The sequence below is a fragment of the Mustela erminea genome, chromosome 7 (assembly GCF_009829155.1).
Source record: "Mustela erminea isolate mMusErm1 chromosome 7, mMusErm1.Pri, whole genome shotgun sequence".
NCBI lineage: Eukaryota > Metazoa > Chordata > Mammalia > Carnivora > Mustelidae > Mustela > Mustela erminea.
Window position 1 is genome coordinate 47,644,467 of NC_045620.1, and position 24,367 is coordinate 47,668,833.

General features: G+C 39.0%; 1 long non-coding RNA gene across 1 annotated transcript in view; it reads left to right on the top strand.

Annotated features, from left to right (window-relative positions):
* LOC116596497 overlaps positions 1-22,895 on the top strand; it is a 35,291-nt gene extending 12,396 nt beyond the window's left edge. Inside the window, exons 3-4 of the long non-coding RNA XR_004288141.1 lie at positions 21,769-21,998; positions 22,791-22,895. This is a non-coding gene — a long non-coding RNA (uncharacterized LOC116596497). The remainder of the gene's footprint in view (positions 1-21,768; positions 21,999-22,790) is intronic.
* The last annotated feature ends 1,472 nt before the right edge of the window (positions 22,896-24,367 follow it).

The window sequence follows — 24,367 nt, forward strand, 5'->3', positions numbered from 1 at the left end:
GCGAATTGGATGGGAAGAGAAACTTTGGGGGAGGCAAACTTTTCCTCTATCCTCCTAGACAATCTGGGCCCAAAAACTAAGTTGATATAAGACAAAGGTCTTATAAGACAGGAGAAAAGCATAAACAAGCAAAAACTAAGTTGATATAAGACAAAGGTCTTATAAGACAGGAGAAAAGCATAAACATTTTATTTTTCATGAGTACTTGGTAAACTTCACAGGAAAATGAAGACCCAAAAAGTGATTAAGCCTATGTGCTCATATACTAGTTTAGACAAAGAGTATTAACTGTAAAAGAAAAAAGAAAAAAGAAAAAAAAAGGCTAAAATGAGTGGGGAGCCTAAAGGAAGATGAGGATTATTTTAATTTGGTTTGTTTTTACAGATTTCTCTCAGCCTGACTCCCCATCTCTGGTGATAAGAATGTTCTTTTCCTCCTGCTGTATGGATGGCATCTTTTACAAGGGAGTTTTATTGCTTGCTTTCAGAGAGAAGAGGAGAGGTCAAGGGTGTGCTTCCTGCATCTTCTATTTCTCATGTGCCTTTAGCTCAAAGTAATTTTGATGTCAGAGTTGGTACATTTCAGGGTGGTGTGTTTTGTTATCCTTCAAAAATCCCATCTAAGAAAATATTTTATGTGGTTAAGAATACAGAACAATATACTTAGTAATACTTGTTTATTCAAAACTATAACTGGTGCCAGACACTGTGCTGAGTTTGGGGTAACCCAAGAAAGAATAGAAAGAGAAGTATCTGCAGAGAGATTGAGAATGAAGACCCAGGAATACTAAAAGAAGCCCATAGGATGCACATACTTCACATGAGAGAGCAGCGATCTATGATCTCATTAGGACCCAAGGAGGTTCATATTTGTAGGTCTTCTGAGTGGAATCCAAACATGTTCACTGCCTTTCTGCCCATTTGACCTAACCATTATGACTTGTAGGTCTTCTGCATTGCTTCTTGTTTCAATTTTGGTTCTCAAATGCTATGCCTCAGACTTCTACTCAAGAGAGACAACACGAATTTGAAATATGTGTTCTGCACTGGTGTCCAAGGCCAAACTAACCAGCATGCTGGTACTCTGTCATTCCTCTCCCTGTGTACCTTTCCATTATCAGCTCTTAGCAACCTTCATCGTCTCACAGACTCACAGGGAGCAATTGCCTTTTTTACTTTCCAGAGCAATCTGTTAGGATTAAACTCAATGGTCCATTTTCTGTAACCATCAACAACCATGAATAGTTGCTATTGTAACGTGTTCCAGTGGTCACTACCATTTTCATTAAAACCAAACCATCATGGAAACAATCAAGACCACACAAGTAATGCCAGGGGAGGGGTTGGGAAGAGGAAGAGTCTAAGTGGATTGTGTCTTGAGGATGATCAGTATCCAGAATTTTTTTTCTCATTTATTAAGTCAGTAGGAAATACTTCCAAAGATAACTCTTGTCACAGAGAGATGTTAGTTGACCTTCACCTTGTTTCTTGGTCTTGTGTCCTCTGACATCCTGATAGCGTTGATTACTTACATTTGCCTGATGTTGATTGTGATTTTATAGTACACCATTTGAAAAGTGAACTTCCAAAAATATGTCCATAAGTCATATGTGCAGCTGTTATACATCTGAGCTTAAAATGAGCTCAGCACTTCATGATGCAAATGTATTTCTATTGTTTAAGAAACTGCCATTTGGGAGAAAAGAATAAACAATAATATGCTTAGCAGGATTTATTCATTCAAAATTACTATTGGTGCCAGGGGAGCCTGGGTGGATCAGTCAGTTGAGTGTCTGACTCTTGATTTCCAGCTCAGGTCCTGATATCAGGGTCGTGAGATTAAGCCCTGTGTCAGGATCTGCACTCGGCATAGAGTCTGATTTGGATTCTCTCTCTCTGTCCCTCCTCACCCCCACAACCCCATCTCTCTCTCTCTCTCTAAAATAAAATAAAATAAAATAAATACTATTAGTACCAGACTTTATGCTCAGTCTGGTGTGTGAGGGAAAGTAAAAATATAAATACAGTCTCTTGAACTCATTCACTGTCAGGGGAGAGAGATTTATTTAAAAATTCACAATATAATGTAATCTGTGCTATAATAGAGATCTGCATATACTTCTTTTGGAGAAGATCCTAACGTGCTATCTTTATTAATAATCAAGACCACATTTTACATAAGAAATCACTAGAGATTGTAAGAAATACATTTCAGTATGAAACCTCTTGATTGTTTTGGTAAGTTTTTCTAATTTTTCTATTCCTGAGGAGATATTTTATGCAAAAAATATATGAGATTCCTTGAAATTAAAAAAAATTAATGTTATCTTAGTCACTAAGGAACATATATTAAATAACAGTTCAACATAAAAAAAGTCTTAGGTTGATTCTAGCATAATTATTTTAAGAATCAAAGGAATATGAAAAACATCACAAGTTGTCTGATTCTGAGACCCCACATTGCACTGGGTAACTAACAAACTTTTTTTTATTATGGACTAATTTTAGATTTACAGAAAATAATTATAACAGTAGTACAAAGCTTCTGGTACCCAGTCTTCCCTCATAGTTACCTCTTACATATCTATGCTACATTTCTTAGAACTAAGAAATTAAATTTGGTATATGACTATTAAGTCATAAAAAATTAAAATTATTACTATTATTATTAAAATTATTACTATTATCATTACTATTATTATTAAAATTATTACTATTAAAAATATGACTATTTTTTACTTAATTTTCACCAGGCTTTTTCTCCACTAATTTCTTTGTATACTCCAGGATCCAAGCTACAATCTTCCATTGGATTTAGTGTCCTATCTCTTTAGTTTATGACTATTTCTCAGCCTATTCTTGTTTCTTTACGGCCTTGATGATTTTGAATAGTTTTGGCTACCCAATATTTTATGACCTGTAATTCAATTTGGGTTTTCTAATGTTTTGCTCATCATTAGAGCAAAACATCTCTTAACATTTAAAACATCATAACAGTAATGTTAGCTCATCAGTATGAGTTTTGAGGAAGAATTTAACAGAGGTGTGGTGTCCTTCTTAATACATCTTTTCGCAGGCAGTATACAATATAATGGTGCTGTTAACCTTGATTATTTTGTTAAAGTGGTGTCTGCCACATTCTTCCACTCTGAAATTGCAATTTTCCCTTTCTATAATCCTCTTTGGAAGTGAGCAACTAAGTTCAGGCCACTTTTGAGTGAGGGGGTATGTTTAAGTTCCACTTTGTAGAAGGAAAACTGTTTTCATTTATTACTTTAAATTCATTGGTAAGAAAAATTTGTATCTTCTCTTTATTTATCATATATAAATAATATTTAAAATATAATATTTAAAATATTATAATTATTACATTATTTTATTATATAGTAAAAATGATATTTAGAAGTATCAGTATGGACTCAAGGGTATTTATTTTATGCTTTGGATGATAATCCAACATTAAATTATTTATAAAGTTTTATCAGAACACAGATTTGAGAACTGCTTATTTAGCCTGTTAGGGAGTTGGGAAGGTCTATGTCTCAAGGAGAGTGCTATTAGGAAGGAAGAAGAGGAATACAAGCTAAGAGGAAACCAGGCCTATTACTTCAAATAGTTTTACAGTTGCTTCGATTTTTGCTTTCCTTTTTGAGAACTTGGGCTTCCTTTTTAGTGTTGATCTGTTGTTAAAGAGCATATGAGGAGAGGAGGAGTCAAGATGGCGGAGAAGTAGCAGGCTGAGACTGCTTCAGCTAGCCGGAGATCAGCTAGATAGCTTATCTAAAGATTGCAAACACCTGAAAATCCATCTGCAGATCGAAGAGAAGAAGAACAGCAATTCTGGAAACAGAAAAACAACCACTTTCTGAGAGGTGTTTTCCTTTTTTTTTTTAATTCTTTTCTTTTCTTTTTTCTTTTTTTTTTCTTTTTTCTTTTTTTTTCTTTCTTCCTTTTTGAACCTCTTTTTATCCCCTTTCTCCCCCCTCACGATTTTGGATCTCTTCTAATTTGGTTAAAGCATTTTTTCCTGGGGTTGTTGCCACCCTTTTAGTATTTTACTTGCCCCTTCATATACTCTTATCTGGACAAAATGACAAGACGGAAAAATTCAACACAAAAAAAAGAACAAGAGGCAGTACCGAAGGCTAGGGACCTAATCAATACAGACATTGGTAATATGTCAGATCTAGAGTTCAGAATGACAATTCTCAAGGTTCTAGCCGGGCTCGAAAAGGGCATGGAAGATATTAGAGAAACCCTCTCGAGAGATATAAAAGCCCTTTCTGGAGAAATAAAAGAACTAAAATCTAACCAAGTTGAAATCAAAAAAGCTATTAATGAGGTGCAATCGAAAATGGAGGCTCTCACTGCTAGGATAAATGAGGCAGAAGAAAGAATTAGTGATATAGAAGACCAAATGACAGAGAATAAAGAAGCTGAGCAAAAGAGGGACAAACAGCTACTGGACCACGAGGGGAGAATTCGAGAGATAAGTGACACCATAAGACGAAACAACATTAGAATAATTGGGATTCCAGAAGAAGAAGAAAGAGAGAGGGGAGCAGAAGGTATACTGGAGAGAATTATTGGGGAGAATTTCCCCAATATGGCAAAGGGAACGAGCATCAAAATTCAGGAGGTTCAGAGAACGCCCCTCAAAATCAATAGGAATAGGCCCACACCCCGTCACCTAATAGTAAAATTTACAAGTCTCAGTGACAAAGAGAAAATCCTGAAAGCAGCCCGGGAAAAGAAGTCTGTAACATACAATGGTAAAAATATTAGATTGGCAGCTGACTTATCCACAGAGACCTGGCAGGCCAGAAAGAGCTGGCATGATATTTTCAGAGCACTAAACGAGAAAAACATGCAGCCAAGAATACTATATCCAGCTAGGCTATCATTGAAAATAGAAGGAGAGATTAAAAGCTTCCAGGACAAACAAAAACTGAAAGAATTTGCAAATACCAAACCAGCTCTACAGGAAATATTGAAAGGGGTCCTCTAAGCAAAGAGAGAGCCTACAAGTGGTAGATCAGAAAGGAACAGAGACCTTATACAGTAACAGTCAACTTACAGGCAATACAATGGCACTAAATTCATATCTCTCAATAGTTACCCTGAATGTTAATGGGCTAAATGCCCCTGTCAAAAGACACAGGGTATCAGAATGGATAAAAAAACAAAACCCATCTATATGTTGCCTCCAAGAAACTCATTTTAAGCCCGAAGACACCTCCAGATTTAAAGTGAGGGGGTGGAAAAGAATTTACCATGCTAATGGACATCAGAAGAAAGCAGGAGTGGCAATCCTTATATCAGATCAATTAGATTTTAAGCCAAAGACTATAATAAGAGATGAGGAAGGACACTATATCATACTCAAAGGGTCTGTCCAACAAGAAGATCTAACAATTTTAAATATCTATGCCCCCAACGTGGGAGCAGCCAACTATATAAACCAATTAATAACAAAATCAAAGAAACACATCAACAATAATACAATAATAGTAGGGGACTTTAACACTCCCCTCACTGAAATGGACAGATCATCCAAGCAAAAGATCAGCAAGGAAATAAAGGCCTTAAACGACACACTGGACCAGATGGACATCACAGATATATTCAGAATATTTCATCCCAAAGCAACAGAATACACATTCTTCTCTAGTGCACATGGAACATTCTCCAGAATAGATCACATCCTCGGTCCTAAATCAGGACTCAACCGGTATCAAAAGATTGGGATCATTCCCTGCATATTTTCAGACCACAATGCTCTAAAGCTAGAACTCAACCACAAAAGGAAGTTTGGAAAGAACCCAAATACATGGAGACTAAACAGCATCCTTCTAAAGAATGAATGGGTCAACCAGGAAATTAAAGAAGAATTGAAAAAAATCATGGAAACAAATGATAATGAAAATACAACGGTTCAAAATCTGTGGGACACAACAAAGGCAGTCCTGAGAGGAAAATATATAGCGGTACAAGCCTTTCTGAAGAAACAAGAAAGGTCTCAGGTACACAACCTAACCCTACACCTAAAGGAGCTGGAGAAAGAACAAGAAAGAAACCCTAAGCCAAGCAGGAGAAGAGAAATCATAAAGATCAGAGCAGAAATCAATGAAATAGAAACCAAAAAAACAATAGAACAAATCAACGAAACTAGGAGCTGGTTCTTTGAAAGAATTAATAAAATTGATAAACCCCTGGCCCGACTTATCAAAAAGAAAAGAGAAAGGACCCAAATAAATAAAATCATGAATGAAAGAGGAGAGATCACAACTAACACCAAAGAAATACAAACTATTATAAGAACATACTATGAGCAACTCTACGCCAATAAATTTGACAATCTGGAAGAAATGGATGCATTCCTAGAAACATATAAACTACCACAACTGAACCAGGAAGAAATAGAAAGCCTGAACAGACCCATAACCAGTAAGGAGATTGAAACAGTCATTAAAAATCTCCAAACAAACAAAAGCCCAGGGCCAGACGGCTTCCCGGGGGAATTCTACCAAACATTTAAAGAAGAACTAATTCCTATTCTCCTGAAACTGTTCCAAAAAATAGAAATGGAAGGAAAACTTCCAAACTCATTTTATGAGGCCAGCATCACCTTGATCCTAAAACCAGACAAGGATCCCACCAAAAAAGAGAGCTATAGACCGATATCCTTGATGAACACAGATGCGAAAATACTCAACAAAATACTAGCCAATAGGATTCAACAGTACATTAAAAAGATTATTCACCACGACCAAGTGGGATTTATTCCAGGGCTGCAAGGTTGGTTCAACATCCGCAAATCAGTCAATGTGATACAACACATCAATAAAAGAAAGAACAAGAACCATATGATACTCTCAATAGATGCTGAAAAAGCATTTGACAAAGTACAGCATCCCTTCCTGATCAAAACTCTTCAAAGTGTAGGGATAGAGGGCACATACCTCAATATCATCAAAGCCATCTATGAAAAACCCACCGCAAATATCATTCTCAATGGAGAAAAACTGAAAGCTTTTCCGCTAAGGTCAGGAACACGGCAGGGATGTCCATTATCACCACTGCTATTCAACATAGTACTAGAGGTCCTGGCCTCAGCAATCAGACAACAAAAGGAAATTAAAGGCATCCAAATCGGCAAAGAAGAAGTCAAATTATCACTCTTCGCAGATGATATGATACTATATGTGGAAAACCCAAAAGACTCCACTCCAAAACTGCTAGAACTTATACAGGAATTCAGTAAAGTGTCAGGATATAAAATCAATGCACAGAAATCAGTTGCATTTCTCTACACCAACAGCAAGACAGAAGAAAGAGAAATTAAGGAGTCAATCCCATTTACAATTGCACCCAAAACCATAAGATACCTAGGAATAAACCTAACCAAAGAGACACAGAATCTATACTCAGAAAACTATAAAGTACTCATGAAAGAAATTGAGGAAGACACAAAGAAATGGAAAAATGTTCCATGCTCCTGGATTGGAAGAATAAATATTGTGAAAATGTCTATGCTACCTAAAGCAATCTACACATTTAATGCAATTCCTATCAAAGTACCATCCATCTTTTTCAAAGAAATGGAACAAATAATGCTAAAATTTATATGGAACCAGAAAAGACCTCGAATAGCCAAAGGGATATTGAAAAAGAAAGCCAACGTTGGTGGCATCACAATTCCGGACTTCAAGCTCTATTACAAAGCTGTCGTCATCAAGACAGCATGGTACTGGCACAAAAACAGACACATAGATCAATGGAACAGAATAGAGAGCCCAGAAATAGACCCTCAACTCTATGGTCAACTAATCTTCGACAAAGCAGGAAAGAATATCCAATGGCAAAAAGACAGCCTCTTCAATAAATGGTGCTGGGAAAATTGGACAGCCACATGCAGAAAAATGAAATTGGACCATTTCCTTACACCACACACAAAAATAGACTCAAAATGGATGAAGGACCTCAATGTGCGAAAGGAATCCATCAAAATCCTTGAGGAGAACACAGGCAGCAACCTCTTTGACCTCAACCGCAGCAACATCTTCCTAGGAACAACGCAAAAGGCAAGGGAAGCAAGGGCAAAAATGAACTATTGGGATTTCATCAAGATCAAAAGCTTTTGCACAGCAAAGGAAACAGTTAACAAAATCAAAAGACAACTGACAGAATGGGAGAAGATATTTGCAAATGACATATCAGATAAAGGACTAGTGTCCAGAATCTATAAAGAACTTAGCAAACTCAACACCCAAAGAACAAATAATCCAATCAAGAAATGGGCAGAGGACATGAACAGACATTTCTGCAAAGAAGACATCCAGATGGCCAACAGACACATGAAAAAGTGCTCCATATCACTCGGCATCAGGGAAATACAAATCAAAACCACAATGAGATATCACCTCACACCAGTCAGAATGGCTAAAATCAACAAGTCAGGAAATGACAGATGCTGGCGAGGATGCGGAGAAAGGGGAACCCTCCTACACTGTTGGTGGGAATGCAAGCTGGTGCAGCCACTCTGGAAAACAGCATGGAGGTTCCTCAAAATGTTGAAAATAGAACTGCCCTATGACCCAGCAATTGCACTATTGGGTATTTACCCTAAGGATACAAACGTAGTGATCCAAAGGGGCACATGCACCCGAATGTTTATAGCAGCAATGTCCACAATAGCCAAACTATGGAAAGAACCTAGATGTCCATCAACAGATGAATGGATCAAGAAGATGTGGTATATATACACAATGGAATACTATGCAGCCATCAAAAGAAATGAAATCTTGCCATTTGCGACAACATGGATGGAACTAGAGTGTATCATGCTTAGCGAAATAAGTCAAGCAGAGAAAGACAACTATCATATGATCTCCCTGATATGAGGAAGTGGTGATGCAACATGGGGGCTTAAGTGGGTAGGAGAAGAATAAATGAAACAAGATGGGATTGGGAGGGAGACAAACCATAAGTGACTTTTAATCTCACAAAACAAACTGAGGGTTGCTGGGGGGAGGGGGTTTGGGAGAAGGGGGTGGGATTATGGACATTGGGGAGGGTATGTGCTTTGGTGAGTGCTGTGAAGTGTGTAAACCTGGTGATTCACAGACCTGTACCCCTGGGGATAGAGTATTATGCCTCCATCAGAAAGGATGAATACCCAACTTTTGTAGCAACATGGACGGGACTGGAAGAGATTATGCTGAGTGAAATAAGTCAAGCAGAGAGAGTCAATTATCATATGGTTTCACTTATTTGTGGAGCATAACAAATAGCATGGAGGACATGGGGACTTAGAGTGGAGAAGGGAGTTGGGGGAAATTGGAAGGGGAGGTGAACCATGAGAGACTATGGACTCTGAAAAACAATCTGAGGGTTTTGAAGGGATGGGGGGTGGGAGGTTGGGGTACCAGGTGGTGGGTATTATAGAGGGCACGGATTGCATGGAGCACGGGGTGTGGTGCAAAAATAATGAATACTGTTACGCTGGAAATAAAAAAAATAATAATAAATAAATAAAAAAATAATAAATAAAAAAAGAGCATATGATATACAACTATGTCTGGTTCTATATTTACTGGTGATTTACACAAATGGAATGAAGAAAAATGAGAAAGCAGCTTCCAGAAAGAATAGATGACTTTCCAGAGGTCCAAAAACTATATAAGGACTGAACTTAAGGGTTCAATCTCTTTGTCTTCTGTTGATTTAAGTGACAACCGCCTTACCAGCCAATGTAGCACACACCCCTCTGGGCTCTGGGAGGGCCATCTTGAATTCCTCTATAAATATGTTGTATTCAATGGCTAACAGACACATAAAAAATGTTCAACATCATTAGTCATCAGGGAAATTCAAATCAAAACCACATTAAGATACTACCTTATCCCAGATAGAATGGCAAAAATAGACAAGTCAAGAAACAACAAATGTTGGAGAGGATGTGGGGAAAAGGGAATCCTCTTACACTGTCGGAGGGAATGCAAATTTGTGCCGCCACTTTGGAAAACAGTGTGGAGGTTCCTCAAAAAAACTAAAAATAGAGCTACCCTATGACCCAGCAATTGTACTACTGGGTATTTACCCCAAAGATACAGATAGAGTGAAAAGAAAGGCTATATGCACCACAGTGTTCATAGCAGCAATGTCCACAATAGCCAAAATGTGGAAAGAGCCAAGATGCCCTTCAACAGACAAATGGATAAAGAAGATGTAGTCCATATACACAATAGAATATTAGCCCTCAGAAAGGATGAATACACAACTTTTGCATCAACATGGATGGGACCAGAGAATATTATTCTAAATGAAATAAGTCAAGCAGAGAATGTCAATTATCATATTGTTTCACTTATTTGTGGAACATAAGCAATAGCATGGAGGACATTAGGAGAAGGAAGGGAAAAGTGAAGGAGAGAAATCGGAGTGGGAGATGAACCATGACAGATTACGGACACTGGGAAACAAACTGAGGGTTTTAGAAAGGAGGGACCTGGGAAGATGGGTGATCCTGGTGATGGAAATTAAGGAGAGCATGGATTGCATGGAGCACTGGGTGTTATACACAAAAAATGAGTCATGGAATACTACATTAAAAACTAATGATGTACTGTATAGTGACTAACGTAGCACAATAAAAAAATAAATTAAATAAATCTGCTGTATTCTCAAATCCTGATATCCACACATTTTGTCACTTTATAAAAAGGACCATCTGAATTTCCCTGTGTGTCTCATATACCCTGGTCCCACAGGCACATGCATGTATGTATATGCATGTGCATACATGTCTGGGTGTTCCTCAAGAGCCTTGAAATCAGTAACTGAATTCGTTGTCTTCCTACGAGCCTGCTGCTCTTCTTCTAATATCCTCTATCTTGGCCAATGATGCAGTCATCCATTTGAGTTCCCAAGCAAGAAATCTTACTGCGTAGAGCCCCAGATATGGACCCTCAACTCTATGGGCAAATAATTTTCAACAAAACAGGAAAAAAATGTACAGTGGAAAAAAGACAGTCTCTTCAATAAATGGTGCTGGGAAAACTGGACAGCTATATGTAGAAGAATGAAACTCGACCTTTCCCTTACACCGTACACAAAGATAAAATTGAAATGGGTAAAGGACCTCAACGTGAGACAGGAATCCATCAGAATCCTAAGGGAGAATATAGGCAGTAACCTCTTCGACATCAGCCACAGCAACTTCTTTCAAGATATGTCTCCAAAGGCAAAGGAAACAAAAGCGAAAATGAACTTTGGGACTTCATCAAGATCAAAAGCTTCTGCACAGCAAAGGAAACTGTCAACAAAACAAAGAGGCAACCCAGGGAGTGGGAGAAGATATTTGCAAATGACAGCACAGACAAAGGGTTGATATCCAGGATCTATAAAGAACTCCTCAAACTCAACACACACAAAACAGACAATCATATCAAAAAATGGGCAGAAGATATGAACAGACACTTCTCCAATGAAGACATACAAATGGTTATCAGACACATGAAAAAATGTTCATCATCACTAGCCATCAGGGAGATTCAAATTAAAGCCACATTGAGATATCACCTTACACCAGTTAGAATGGCCAAAATTAACAAGACAGGAAACAACATGTGTTGGAGAGGATGTGGAGAAAGGGGAACCCTCTTCCACTGTTGGTGGGAATGCAAGTTGGTGCAGCCTCTTTGGAGAACAGTGTGGAGATTCCTCAAGAAATTAAAAATAGAGCTTCCCTATGACCCTGCCATTGCACTCCTGGGTATTTGCCCCAAAGATACAGATGTCGTGAAAAGAAGGGCCATCTGTACCCCAATGTTTATAGCAGCAATGGCCACGGTCGCCAAACTGTGGAAAGGACCAAGATGCCCTTCAATGGAGGAATGGATAAGGAAGATGTGGTCTATATACACTATGGAGTATTAAGCCTCCATCAGAAAGGATGAATACCCAACTTTTGTAGCAACATGGACGGCACTGGAAGAGATTATGCTGAGTGAAATAAGTCAAGCAGAGAGAGTCAATTATCATATGGTTTCACTTATTTGTGGAGCATAACAAATAGCATGGTGGACAAGGGGAGATGGAGAGGAGAAGGGAGTTGAGGGAAATTGGAAGGGGAGGTGAACCATGAGAGACTATGGACTCTGAAAAACAATCTGAGGGTTTTGAAGGGGGGGATGGGAGGTTGGGGAAACCAGGTGGTGGGTATTCGAGAGGGCACGGATTGCATAGAGCACTGGGTGTGGTGCAAAAACAATGAATACTGTTACCCTGAAAAAAGGAATGAAAGAAAGAAAGAAAGAAAGAAAGAAAGAAAGAAAGAAAGAAAGAAATTGCATATTAAAAAAAGAAAAGAAAAGAAAAACATGTCTTCTACTGCCTGAAAGAATAAGGTTAACAATAAAACAAAACTGTCGTGTATTAAAATGTCCTCCACTTTAACAATCTTTTTCTTTAAATTTTTTATTTCTTTTCAGTGTAACAGTATCCATTGTTTTTGCACCACAACCAGTGCTCCATGCAATCTGTGCCCTCTCGAATACCCACCACCTGGTTCCCCCAACCTTTCACCCCCCGCCCCTTCAAAACTCTCAGATTGTTTTTCAGAGTCCATAGTCTCTCATGGTTCACCTCCCCTTCCAATTTCCCTCAACTCCCTTCTCCTCTCCATCTCCCCTTGTCCACCATGCTATTTGTTATGCTCCACAAATAAGTGAAACCATATGATAATTGACTCTCTCTGCTTGACTTATTTCACTCAGCATAATCTCTTCCAGTGCCGTCCATGTTGCTACAAAAGTTGGGTATTCATCCTTTCTGATGGAGGCTTAATACTCCATAGTGTATATAGACCACATCTTCCTTATCCATTCCTCCATTGAAGGGCATCTTGGTCCTTTCCACAGTTTGGCGACCGTGGCCATTGCTGCTATAAACATTGGGGTACAGATGGCCCTTCTTTTCACGACATCTGTATCTTTGGGGCAAATACCCAGGAGTGCAATGGCAGGGTCATAGGGAAGCTCTATTTTTAATTTCTTGAGGAATCTCCACACTGTTCTCCAAAGAGGCTGCACCAACTTGCATTCCCACCAACAGTGGAAGAGGGTTCCCCTTTCTCCACATCCTCTCCAACACATGTTGTTTCCTGTCTTGTTAATTTTGGCCATTCTAACTGGTGTAAGGTGATATCTCAATGTGGCTTTAATTTGAATCTCCCTGATGGCTAGTGATGATGAACATTTTTTCATGTGTCTGATAACCATTTGTATGTCTTCATTGGAGAAGTGTCTGTTCATATCTTCTGCCCATTTTTTGATATGATTGTCTGTTTTGTGTGTGTTGAGTTTGAGGAGTTCTTTATAGATCCTGGATATCAACCCTTTGTCTGTGCTGTCATTTGCAAATATCTTCTCCCACTCCCTGGGTTGCCTCTTTGTTTTGTTGACAGTTTCCTTTGCTGTGCAGAAGCTTTTGATCTTGATGAAGTCCCAAAGTTCATTTTCACTTTTGTTTCCTTTGCCTTTGGAGACATATCTTGAAAGAAGTTGCTGTGGCTGATGTCGAAGAGGTTACTGCCTATATTCTCCCTTAGGATTCTGATGGATTCCTGTCTCACGTTGAGGTCCTTTACCCATTTCAATTTTATCTTTGTGTACGGTGTAAGGGAAAGGTCGAGTTTCATTCTTCTACATATAGCTGTCCAGTTTTCCCAGCACCATTTATTGAAGAGACTGTCTTTTTTCCACTGTACATTTTTTTCCTGTTTTGTCGAAAATTATTTGCCCATAGAGTTGAGAGTCCATATCTTGGCTCTCTATTCTGTTCCACTGGTCTATGTTTCTGTTTTTATGCCAGTACCATGCTGTCTTGGTGATCACAGCTTTGTAGTAAAGCTTGAAATCAGGTAACATGATGCCCCAGTTTTATTTTTGTTTTTCAACTTTCCTTAGCGATTCAGGGTCTCTTCTGATTCCATACAAATTTTTGGATTATTTGCTCTAGCTCTTTGAATAATACCTGTGGAATTTTGATCAGAATGGCATTAAAAGTATAGATTGCTCTGGGCATTTTTACAATGTTTATTCTCCCGATCCAAGAGCATGGAATGGTCTTCCATCTTTTTGTGTCTTCTTCAACTTCTTTCATGAGTGTTCTGTAGTTCCTTGAGTACAGATCCTTTACCTCTTTGATTAGGTTTATTCCCAGGTATCTTATGGTTCTTGGTGCTATAGTAAATGGAATCGATTCTCTAATTTCCCTTTCTATATTTTCATTGTTAGTGTATAAGAAAGCCACTGATTTCTGTACATTGACTTTGTATCCTGCCACATTACTGAATTGTTGTATGAGTTCTAGTAGTTTGGCGGTACAGTCTTTTGGGTTTTCCATATAAAGAATCATGTCATCTGCAAAGAGAGAGAGTTTTACTTCTTCATTGCCAATTTGGATAGCTTTTATTTCTCTTTGTTGTCTGATTGCTGTTGCTAGGACTTCTAATACTATGTTGAACAAGAGTGGTGAGAGTGGGCATCCTTGTCATGTTCCTGATCTCAACGGGAAGGCTGCAAGCTTTTTCCCATTGAGGATGATATTTACTGTGGGTATTTCATAGATAGATTTTATGAAGTTCAGGAATGTTCCCTCTATTCCTATACTTTGAAGTGTTTTGATCAGGAACCGATGCTAGATTTTGTCAAGTGCTTTTTCTGCATCAATTGAGAGGACCATGTGGTTCTTCTCTCTTCTCATATTAACTTGTTCTATTGCATTGATTGATTTGCGAACTTGAACCATCCTTGTAGCCCAGGGATGAATCCCACCTGGTCATGGTGGATAATCTTTTTAAAGTGCTGTTGGATCCTGTTTGCTAGGATCTTGTTGAGAATCTTAGCATCCATATTCATCAGTGATATTGGTCTGAAATTCTCTTTTTTGGTAGGGTCTTTGCCTGGTTGGGGGATCAGGGTAATGCTGGCTTCATAGAAAGAGTCAGGAAGTTTTCCTTCTGCTTCAATTTTTTGAAACAGCTTCAGGAGAATAGGTGTTATTTCTTCTTTGAAAGTTTGGAAGAATTCCCCAGGGAATCCATCATGTCCTGGGCTCTTGTTTTTTGAGAGGTTTTTGATCACTGCTTCAATCTCATTACTAGATATCGGTCTATTCAGGTTGTCAATTTCTTCCTGGTTCAATGTTGGGAGTTTATAGTTTTCCCGAATGCATCCATTTCATCTAGGTTGCTAAGCTTATTGGCATATAACTGTTGATAATAACTTCTGATGATTGTTTCTACTTCCTTGGTGTTAGTTGTTATCTCACCCTTTTCATTCATAATTTTATTAATTTGGGCTTTCTCTCCTTTCTTTTGGATTAGTGTGGCCAATGGTTTATCGATCTTATTGATTCTTTCAAAAAACCAGCTTGTAGTTTCATTGATACATTCTACTGTATCTCTGGTTTCTACCTCATTGATCTCTGCTCTAATCTTGATTATTTTCCTTCTTATGTGTAGAGTTGGTTTGATTTGTTGTTAATTCTCCAGTTCTTTAAGGTGTAGAGACAGCTGGTGTGTTCTGGATTTTTCAATTTTTTTGAGAGAGGCTTGGATGGCTATATATTTCGCCCTTAGGTTCGCCTTTTCTGTATCCCATAAGTTTTGGACGGAAGGGTCTTCATTCTCATTGGTTTTCATGAATTGTTTAAGTTCTTCTTTGATCTCCTGGTTGTTCCAAGCATTCTTAAGCAAGGTGGTCTTTAGCTTCCAGGTGTTTGAGTTCTTTCTAAACTTCTACTTGTGACTGAGCTCCAGGTTCAAAGCATTGTGATCTGAGAATATGCAGGGAATAATCTCAGACTTTTGGTATTGGTTGAGTCCTGATTTGTGACCCAGTATGTGGTCTATTCTTTTGTTGTTGTTGTTAATTTTGTATTTCTTTTCAGCATAACAGTATTCATTGTTTTTGCATCACACCCAGTGCTCCATGCAATCCGTGTCCTCTCTAATACCCACCACCTGGTTCCCCCAACCTCACACGCCCTGCCCCTTTAAAACCCTCAGATTGTTTTTCAGAGTCCATAGTCTCTCATGGTTTACCTCCCCTTCCAATTTCCCTCAACTCCCTTCTCCTTTACATCTCCCCTTGTCCTCCATGCTATTTGTTATGCTCCACAAATAAGTGAAACCATATGATAATTGACTCTCTTTGCTTGACTTATTTCACTCAGAATAATCTCTTCCAGTCCTGTCCATGTTACTACAAAAGTTGGGTATTCATCCTTTCTGATGGAGTATATATCCATAGTGTATATAGATATGTGGTCTATCCTTGAGAAGGTTCCATGTGCACTTTAGAAGAACAAGTATTCTGTTATTTTGGGGTGGAATATTCTGTATATATCTATGAGGTCCATCTGGTCCAATGTGTCATTCAATGCTCTTGTTTCTTTATTGACTTTCTGCTTCGATGATCTGTCCACTTCTGTGAGAGGCATGTTAAGATCTCCTACTATTAATGTATTCATATCAATATGACTCTTTATCTTGATTAACAGTTTTCTTATGTAATTGGCTGCTCCCATATTGGGAGCAAAGATATTTACAATTGTTAGATCACCTTGGTGGATAGTCTCTTTAAGAATTATGTAGTGTCCTTCTGTATCTCTGACTACAGTCTTTAGTTTAAAGCCTAATTTCTCTGATATGAGAATTGCTACTCCAGCCTTCTTTTGAGGCCTACTGGCATGAAAGATGCTTCTCCATCCCTTCACTTTCAGTCTGGGTGTATCTTTAGGTTCAAAATGTGTCTCCTGTAGACCCATATTGATGGGTTTTGTCGTTTTATCCAATCTGCAACCCTGTGCCATTTTATGGGCGCATTTAGGCCATTCACATTGAGAGTGATTATTGATGGATACGTTTTTATTGACATCGTGTTACCTTTGAAGGCTTTCTTATTGTAGATTGTCTCTATATTTCTGTTCAATGCTATTCTTAGGATTTTTCCTTTTTTTATAGAACCCCCCCCTTAATATTTCCTGAAGTGTTGACTTGGTGGTTGCATAGTCTTTTAAGCCTTGCCAGTCTTGGAAACTCTTTTTCTCTCCATCCATTTTGAATGTCAGTCTTGCTGGATAAAGTATTCTTGGCTGCATATTCTTATCATTTAGTGCCCTGAATATATCTTGCCAGCCCTTTCTGGCTTGCCAGGTCTCTGTGGATGGGTCTGATGTTATTCTGATGGACTTTCCTCTGTACATAAGGAGCCTCTTTGTCCTAGCGTCTTTCAAGAGATTATATCTACAATTATGATTCCTCAATTTTACTATCAGGTGCCTTGATGGTTTTTTTTTTTTTTTGGAATCTATAATCTTGAGGGGAGACCGTTCTGCCTCTAGTACATGAATGCTGGTTCCATTCACGAGATTGGGAAAATTTTCATGAAGACCTTGTTCCACTATATCTTATAGACTTCTTTCTTTCTCCTCCCCTTCAGGGATTCCAATAATTCTGGCGTTGGAACGTTTCATGGCATCATTCATTTCCCTGATTCTGTTTTATTGGCTTCTAAGCTGTTTGTTCCAGGCATCCTCCTGTTCCTTTCTCTCTATCTGTTTGTCCTCCAGGTCACTAATTCTATCTTCTGTCACAGTTACCCTAGCTTTTAGAGAATTTAGATTAGATTGGAACTCATTGACAGCATTGTGAACCTCATCTCTGTTAGCTTTCAGTTCTGCCCTAACATTGTGAACATCATCCCTGGTCACTTTCAGTTCTGCCCTAATCAATTCCATTTGGTCATCCATGGCTTTCTCTAACCTAGCTATTGCCGGGATAGTTGTTAGCCTGAATTCTCTTTCCGACACATTGTCTATGTTGATAGCCATTAGCTCTGTTGCAGAAGGCCCATCCTCTGTATTTTTCTTCTGTTGGGCATTCCTCCTCCTAGTCATTTTGGTAAGAGATGGCTGAACAGATGTAGCTGGATGTGTCTACCATAGTGCAGTCAAGGTGCAACCTGGAATGCTTCTGAGCAATCAGGATTCCTTACCCAAATGAGAGAAAAAAGAAAAGAAAAAGAAAAAAAGAGAGAGAGAGAGAGACAGGTAAAAAAGGGAAGATAAAAGAGAAGGTTCAGCCCAAATGGGCCCCAAGGTAAGATTTATGAAGTATACAAACAAAAACAGACAAACAAAAAGACTGATAAAAGTATATGACAAGAGGAAAAAATATATATATATGCAAATAAAGGAAGAACCTTGTCAAAAAATAACCCCAAGTATAAGATTTATATACTACCAGGACAAGCAAAAAAACACAGAAACACTGGCGGAAGAAAAAGATGGGAGAGTGGTTATAAATTCTCAGTGTGGATGAGGAAGATTATTTTGATTCTTCCTGGATGTATCTTGATGTCTTTGTTAAAGGACTCAACTTTCCTAATATAAAGAGGGATTAAAAATTGGTTTACCTATAGGGGCAGCATTGATTTGGGAAAGGGGATTACCTTGAAGTTTAACTCTATATGAATATTAGAAAATAAAATAAAAAAGGAATAAACTAAACTAAACTAAACTAAAATTTAAAAAATATTAAAAAAAATAGAAATACAAAAGAAAAACACAGGTATATGTATCAAAAAGTTCAGGTTAGAAGGTTATTATGGAATTTGACATACTGGACATCTCACTGTAATGGTAAATAGGTTATAAAATTATCTATATAAAAAAAAATGAACCAGAATAGTGGGAATGAGTTAAAAATAAAAGTTGTATCTATGAAGTAGTGGCGGTTGTTCTCTTGTAGTCTTTCTTTTCTTTCCTTTCCTTTTTTTTTTTTTTTTTTCCTTTCCTGGTTGGTTTTCTGGGGGAGGGACCTGCCACGTGGGTTTTCAGTCAATGATGTTCCCTGAGTTAAGTTTTCCCACCCCCCTCAAGGGGGTGGGCTCTGAGGAAACAGGTTTTTTCAGGCTTTTGTTCTCTGGAGGTTTTTATGTTTGTTCACTTTTTTTGTCTCGCCTTGACCGCTTTTGATGGTTTTTGGAGGTTTAGAGGAAAGCAAACTACACCCTGCCTCCCTTTCAGAGAAAAGCCTCAGTCTTCTCCCCTGTGGGTGCTTCAGAGCCCATATAAATTCCCCCTTGGCTGCTGGCAGAGCAGGTTCTGAGTTGTGGTCCCTGCGGACACAGGCTCTTCTGCTTGTACCCCAAACCATGGCAGCGGTGGCTGTCTGGGCAGCTCCAGACCGCCAGAGAGGTTCCAAGCAGTGATCGCACACTGAGATTTTCCTGCTGGCCTGGGCTGGGAGTGCCTAGTCTTTCTAGGTCTAAGAGCACCAGACTTGCATGCACCTCTCTCAGGGGAGGGTATGGGTCGCAGGCATCTCAGGCTCTGATAGCAGGGCGTGGGTCTGAGATCACCAGGCTGGGCCTTCTCACACCTCTCTCAGGGGAGGGTGAGGGGCATGCGCATCTCAGGCTCTGTTAGCACGGCTTGGCTTTCTGCTGTCTGGTGAGGCTCCCAGCCCCTCACAGGAGCTGGACCCCACGCATTCTCAGGTGTGCTGGTGGCTCAGGGACCAAGACCTCACACCACACTCTCTCCAACTCAGTACCCGGGGAGGCTGTCCTGGGTTTGGGGACTTAAGCCCCTGTCCCTAGCCACCCTGATTCCCACAATTTCCCCTCCGTGATCCTTTGCTCTTTTTGAGTGCTTTCAACCAGTCTCCAAGTTAATGCTGGTCCCCAGACATAGGACATTCTCGTACTGGGTGTATTACTTTCCAATCATTCACCTCTGGTGGCTCCCTCCCCCTTTTGTTTATCTTCTGATATCAGTCTGACATTCTCATTCCGCTTTACCTGCCCACTGGCATCTTCTGCCCCTGTAGAGATTCAGACGTGTATAATTCTGATCTCAGGCTGATTTCATGGGTGATCAAAGTTCTTTGGTAGGTAATCAGCTCACTTTAGGGTACAGGTTGAAACGGCGCCTCCTCCTACTTCCCCGCCATCTTGTCTCCCAATCTACTTTAACAATCTTTCAAAACTTCCTATCTATATCTTCATGCCTCCATCCCCCTTTCCCTTCCTGGAATTTCCACCCTTTTTGGAAAACCTACTTAACTTCTAAGCCCTTGCTCTTCAAAGAGTGATCTGCCAACCAGCAGTATTAACATCACTGGGAACTTGTTAGAATTATAGAATGTTGAGTTCAACTTCTGACCATTGATTCAGAATCAGCATTTTAATGGCACCCTCAGGTAATTCTCATGTCTAATAAAGGTCAGGGAGCACTATAGTAAGATATCTCAACTAACAACTTCCCAAGGAAGCCTTCCCTGATATGCCCTTCATCTTTGCCAGATGCCTGTCTCCCTTCTCTCTACCTACTTCAGTGCTGTGTAGGAATCATTTGTTTATAGAAAAAGAGATGTTTCATATTCATCTTCTTATCCTCATAGATCACTTGTATTCTCAGGAATAACTTTCTTTCATCCCAGAAATAACTACTGAGCACCTGTGATTGTCCAGTCACAGGAAAACATGAGGAGGATGCCACTGGTGAACACAGGACACCATTCCTTTTTATAGTCTGGGCATCAAAATGATGTTCATCAAAGAGAAACAGAGACCTTACTGATAGTCTTGTCAAGTTATCCTAGCCTCAGGTGTTTGAACTTGGAAGAGCAGATAAACATTCATTGACTTTAGGTGAGTCCCACTACTCCATAAGCATATAACTGTATCTATTCAAGGTCACCATTCGCATATGTAAGTTCAAAACAGAGAAAACAAGCACATGGAGTTAATGCTTATGTTACTCAGTCACCAAGTAGCTAGGACTGTACCTAGAGAATTTCACTCTCGGAAAAGTTTTTACATGTTACAGCTACTAACCTGTTGTTTGGTTCCTTTTCAGAAACCCTGCCCCAGGATTTCCCATATTCCCAGTATTTATGCTGCCATAGTCAGAGAACTCCCCACACCTATAAGCAATCCATGGCATCACCAGTTATCTTTGACAGCTGACTTCCTCCTCATTGATTGACTTGATAAGTTTATCTGTGCCTACTTTTGGCTTTATGAATAGTCTCTCTCACTGCTTTGGATAGCCCTCATGTTCTTCCTACTCTCTGCTTCCCAGGTGATATACCAATATGAGTAGCCCATCAAAGATTCTTCATGAAGAAGTTAATGCTGAAGACAAGTGGGCTGTCATCCTATTTAGAACCACTGAATGAGATGTCACAGAGTAATCCCACCTGAGGGGCCAGGAAGTTGGAATATCCTCCATAACTCATTCATCATTGGTCAAAGGCTGTTTTTAGGGCTGATACTTCTGGCCTGCCATCTGGGCAAAATAAGTGTTCAATAGTCAGAACAAGTGCAAAGCCTTTGCTTGCAGAAGTGAGTACTAAGAGAGTGTGAACAAGACACCAGCAATACCTGCTACAGAGAGGGGCAAGGAGGAGAGTGTGGATATCAGAATATAGAACTTGGCCACTGGAGAGCTGAAGTAGGAAAAATATATATATATTTTACAGCATTTGCTTTAAGAAAAACAGTGAATAGTCTCAAATCTACAAAAACAGTATAAATAGCACAATAGCAGCACTTTTTAAATCAGATGTTGCCAAGACAACTCTAGTTGTTTCTCTGCAATTTTTAGAATGACCTCACTCATAGCCAAGGCAACCTACATAGCATAGCTAGAATCTGGAGAAGAATCCCTTCCATCTTTTTTCTTCCTCCAGGGGGTGTTCCATGCCACCACCAGCTGTCGCGTCTCCCAGTCACATCAGGTATCTGAGGAGTGGCTACTCAAAGAATACTGAAACACCTTGGGATAATGGAATCCCTGAGTCAAGATCCACTGGCATCATCTTTTATTCCTTGCATGTTACAAGAATCACCTCCACCCCCAAGAGTGCCCTTGTGTTCTCTGAAGGTGTTTTCATGAAGACCAAGGAATACAGATAAGGAGGTTATTCTAAGCACAAAGCCTTCTGCCCTCTTCCATTAAGAAATACACAAACTTTTAGGAATTCATAGTCCCTTATGAAGGTAGTAGCTGCAGGGTTCCTAAACTCAGGGCATGGGCCAAATAGAAAAGATTTCCCTGTTACCTACAAATGGGATCTCTTAGGTGTATGCCTCCTAGCATGCCTTTCTTAGATGGGTAGTTTGTTAGTCTCTCCAAACATGTGGGGAGGGACCTCATTTTTAGACATGGAGTGATGGGGAGAATGGAGTACAGCATCCAGAAGAAACAGAAGAAAGTTCTAGCTAATCAATTATGAGCTGGGGAAGGAATGAAGTAGTGAGAAAATTGGGGGATATGATGATTTTAACTATGAGAAGTTAAATTTAAATTTTTAAGAAGGAAAAAAATCTGTAAATGTTAGATGGCTATATAAGGAAGTATTCCATTCTGGGTTGTTTTAAGATGCATCCTTTCTCCAAGACCCTGTAACAAACCTTGAAAAAGTACAGTGTTTTGGTTTTTTTTTAATCTGAAATCAGATGAGTCTAGCCATAGTGACATTTTTCCAATCGGCACAATCATGAATCACTCCTTTCTCAAAGGACTTCATTAATGTCAACACAAAAGACTCAAATTTCTCCTCATATCTATCATTCGGAATTAAAAACTGTTTACTTACTGTGCATGCCAAGGAATAGATGAAACTGATAAAGAAAATTCTAAGATTAACAAGTGCAATTTACTTGTCAAATGGATATATTTCATCACTTCCCTAAGTTGTTCTCTCCACAGGGAAGTGCTGGTATTTTGCACCAGAGACCAGGCTGGATCCAGCTGGAAGTCAGTGTTTTAGGGTTGGTGGGATAGACTGGGGAACACAATTCCAACTTTTCTTCTACCACCAAAGAAGAAAAATAAGAAAGGACCTCTCCTTATATTCACTAAGTTAAATAAAGTTTTAAGTATATTGATATAATAAAAGAAACCACAAAAAGAAATGAAAACAATATTATAGTGCACAAAAAAATCTATACTGTCTACATTTCTTAAATTAAGACATAAGTGTATATATATTATTCATAGCCATCGCATATGAATCATAATAACAGCTAGACAAGCGAAAATGCACTATAAATCCTCCAAATTGCCAGAAAGCAAACATATTATCATGAATATGGAAAGAATAAAGAAGAGGAAAGAAAGCGGGAAAGAGGGAAAAAGAGAGGAAGAGAGAGAGAAAAGGAGAAAAAGGGAGGGCAAGTAAAGAAAAATAAGGTAATTCCTAGGGTAAATGAGGGAAATACAGACTATACTGAAAACTAATAAAAATCCCCCAAATTAAGCTAGTGACATGTGAAAGATAAAATGTAATGTTCAATCAGTACATTTAGATGGAATAATACTAATAAATGCAGATAGGAAAAACATACTTACATGAAGAAACACTTGCAGAATGAGGTACTTAAAAGAGTAACAAACATAAACAGAATGGGCAAAGACTTACGAAGCAAACACTAACAAAAAGAAAGCTAGACATCACAATAATATCAGATAAGGACAGAGTTAACACAGAAAGTGATAAATTAGAGCAAAAATGATTACAAATATTAATGTATGGTACCACCCACAGTGATATGCAACTGCAGTTTACATGTCAAATGACAAACAAAAGAACCATAGAGCATTAACTCTAGAGACTTCCAGAGTAAATCAACAGCAACAAAAAAAAGTATAAAACTAACTCATCCTTATGATATCATGATTGATTAAATGGATATTAAATGATTAAGGAGGTAGAGCAGTCTTTCTGAGCTAGCCTCAGAATCCTCAAGCAAGTTTGTTCAAACACGAACCACTGGGCCCCACCCCACAGTTTCTGCTTCAATTGGTTGGTCTGGGTGGGCTCTGGTATACTGCCCGGTTGGAAATTCAGTAAAAACAAAACAAAACAAGAGAAACACAAAATTATCTGTGAAGAAATAGTTCCATTGAAGACAGGGGTGATTCAAAAAGACCTGGTAGCAGAAATCTCCAGGAAGGAAGAAGGTGGTTCCACCAACCTGGATTCTTCTAAGAGAACCCAGAGGGGATTGCTACAGAGCCTTCCGCCAACTGCAGCCCCAGTGTGAGAGCAGCAAGCTGTGAAGGTTCAGAGAAGTAACGTGACTCACTTAGGTCAGTGGATGATTCTCCTAGGACAGAGGAAATTCTGCCCCCAAGGCTGTCTGTTTTCAAGACACAGGCATATTTAACCTGGGAGAGAAAAGGGAAGGGTCCTATGTCCTCTCCTGGTCTTATTACCTCAGCTTCTGAAGTGATGAAATTTTCCTTGAAACATACATTCTGTCTCTGCCCCCATTAATTTATTT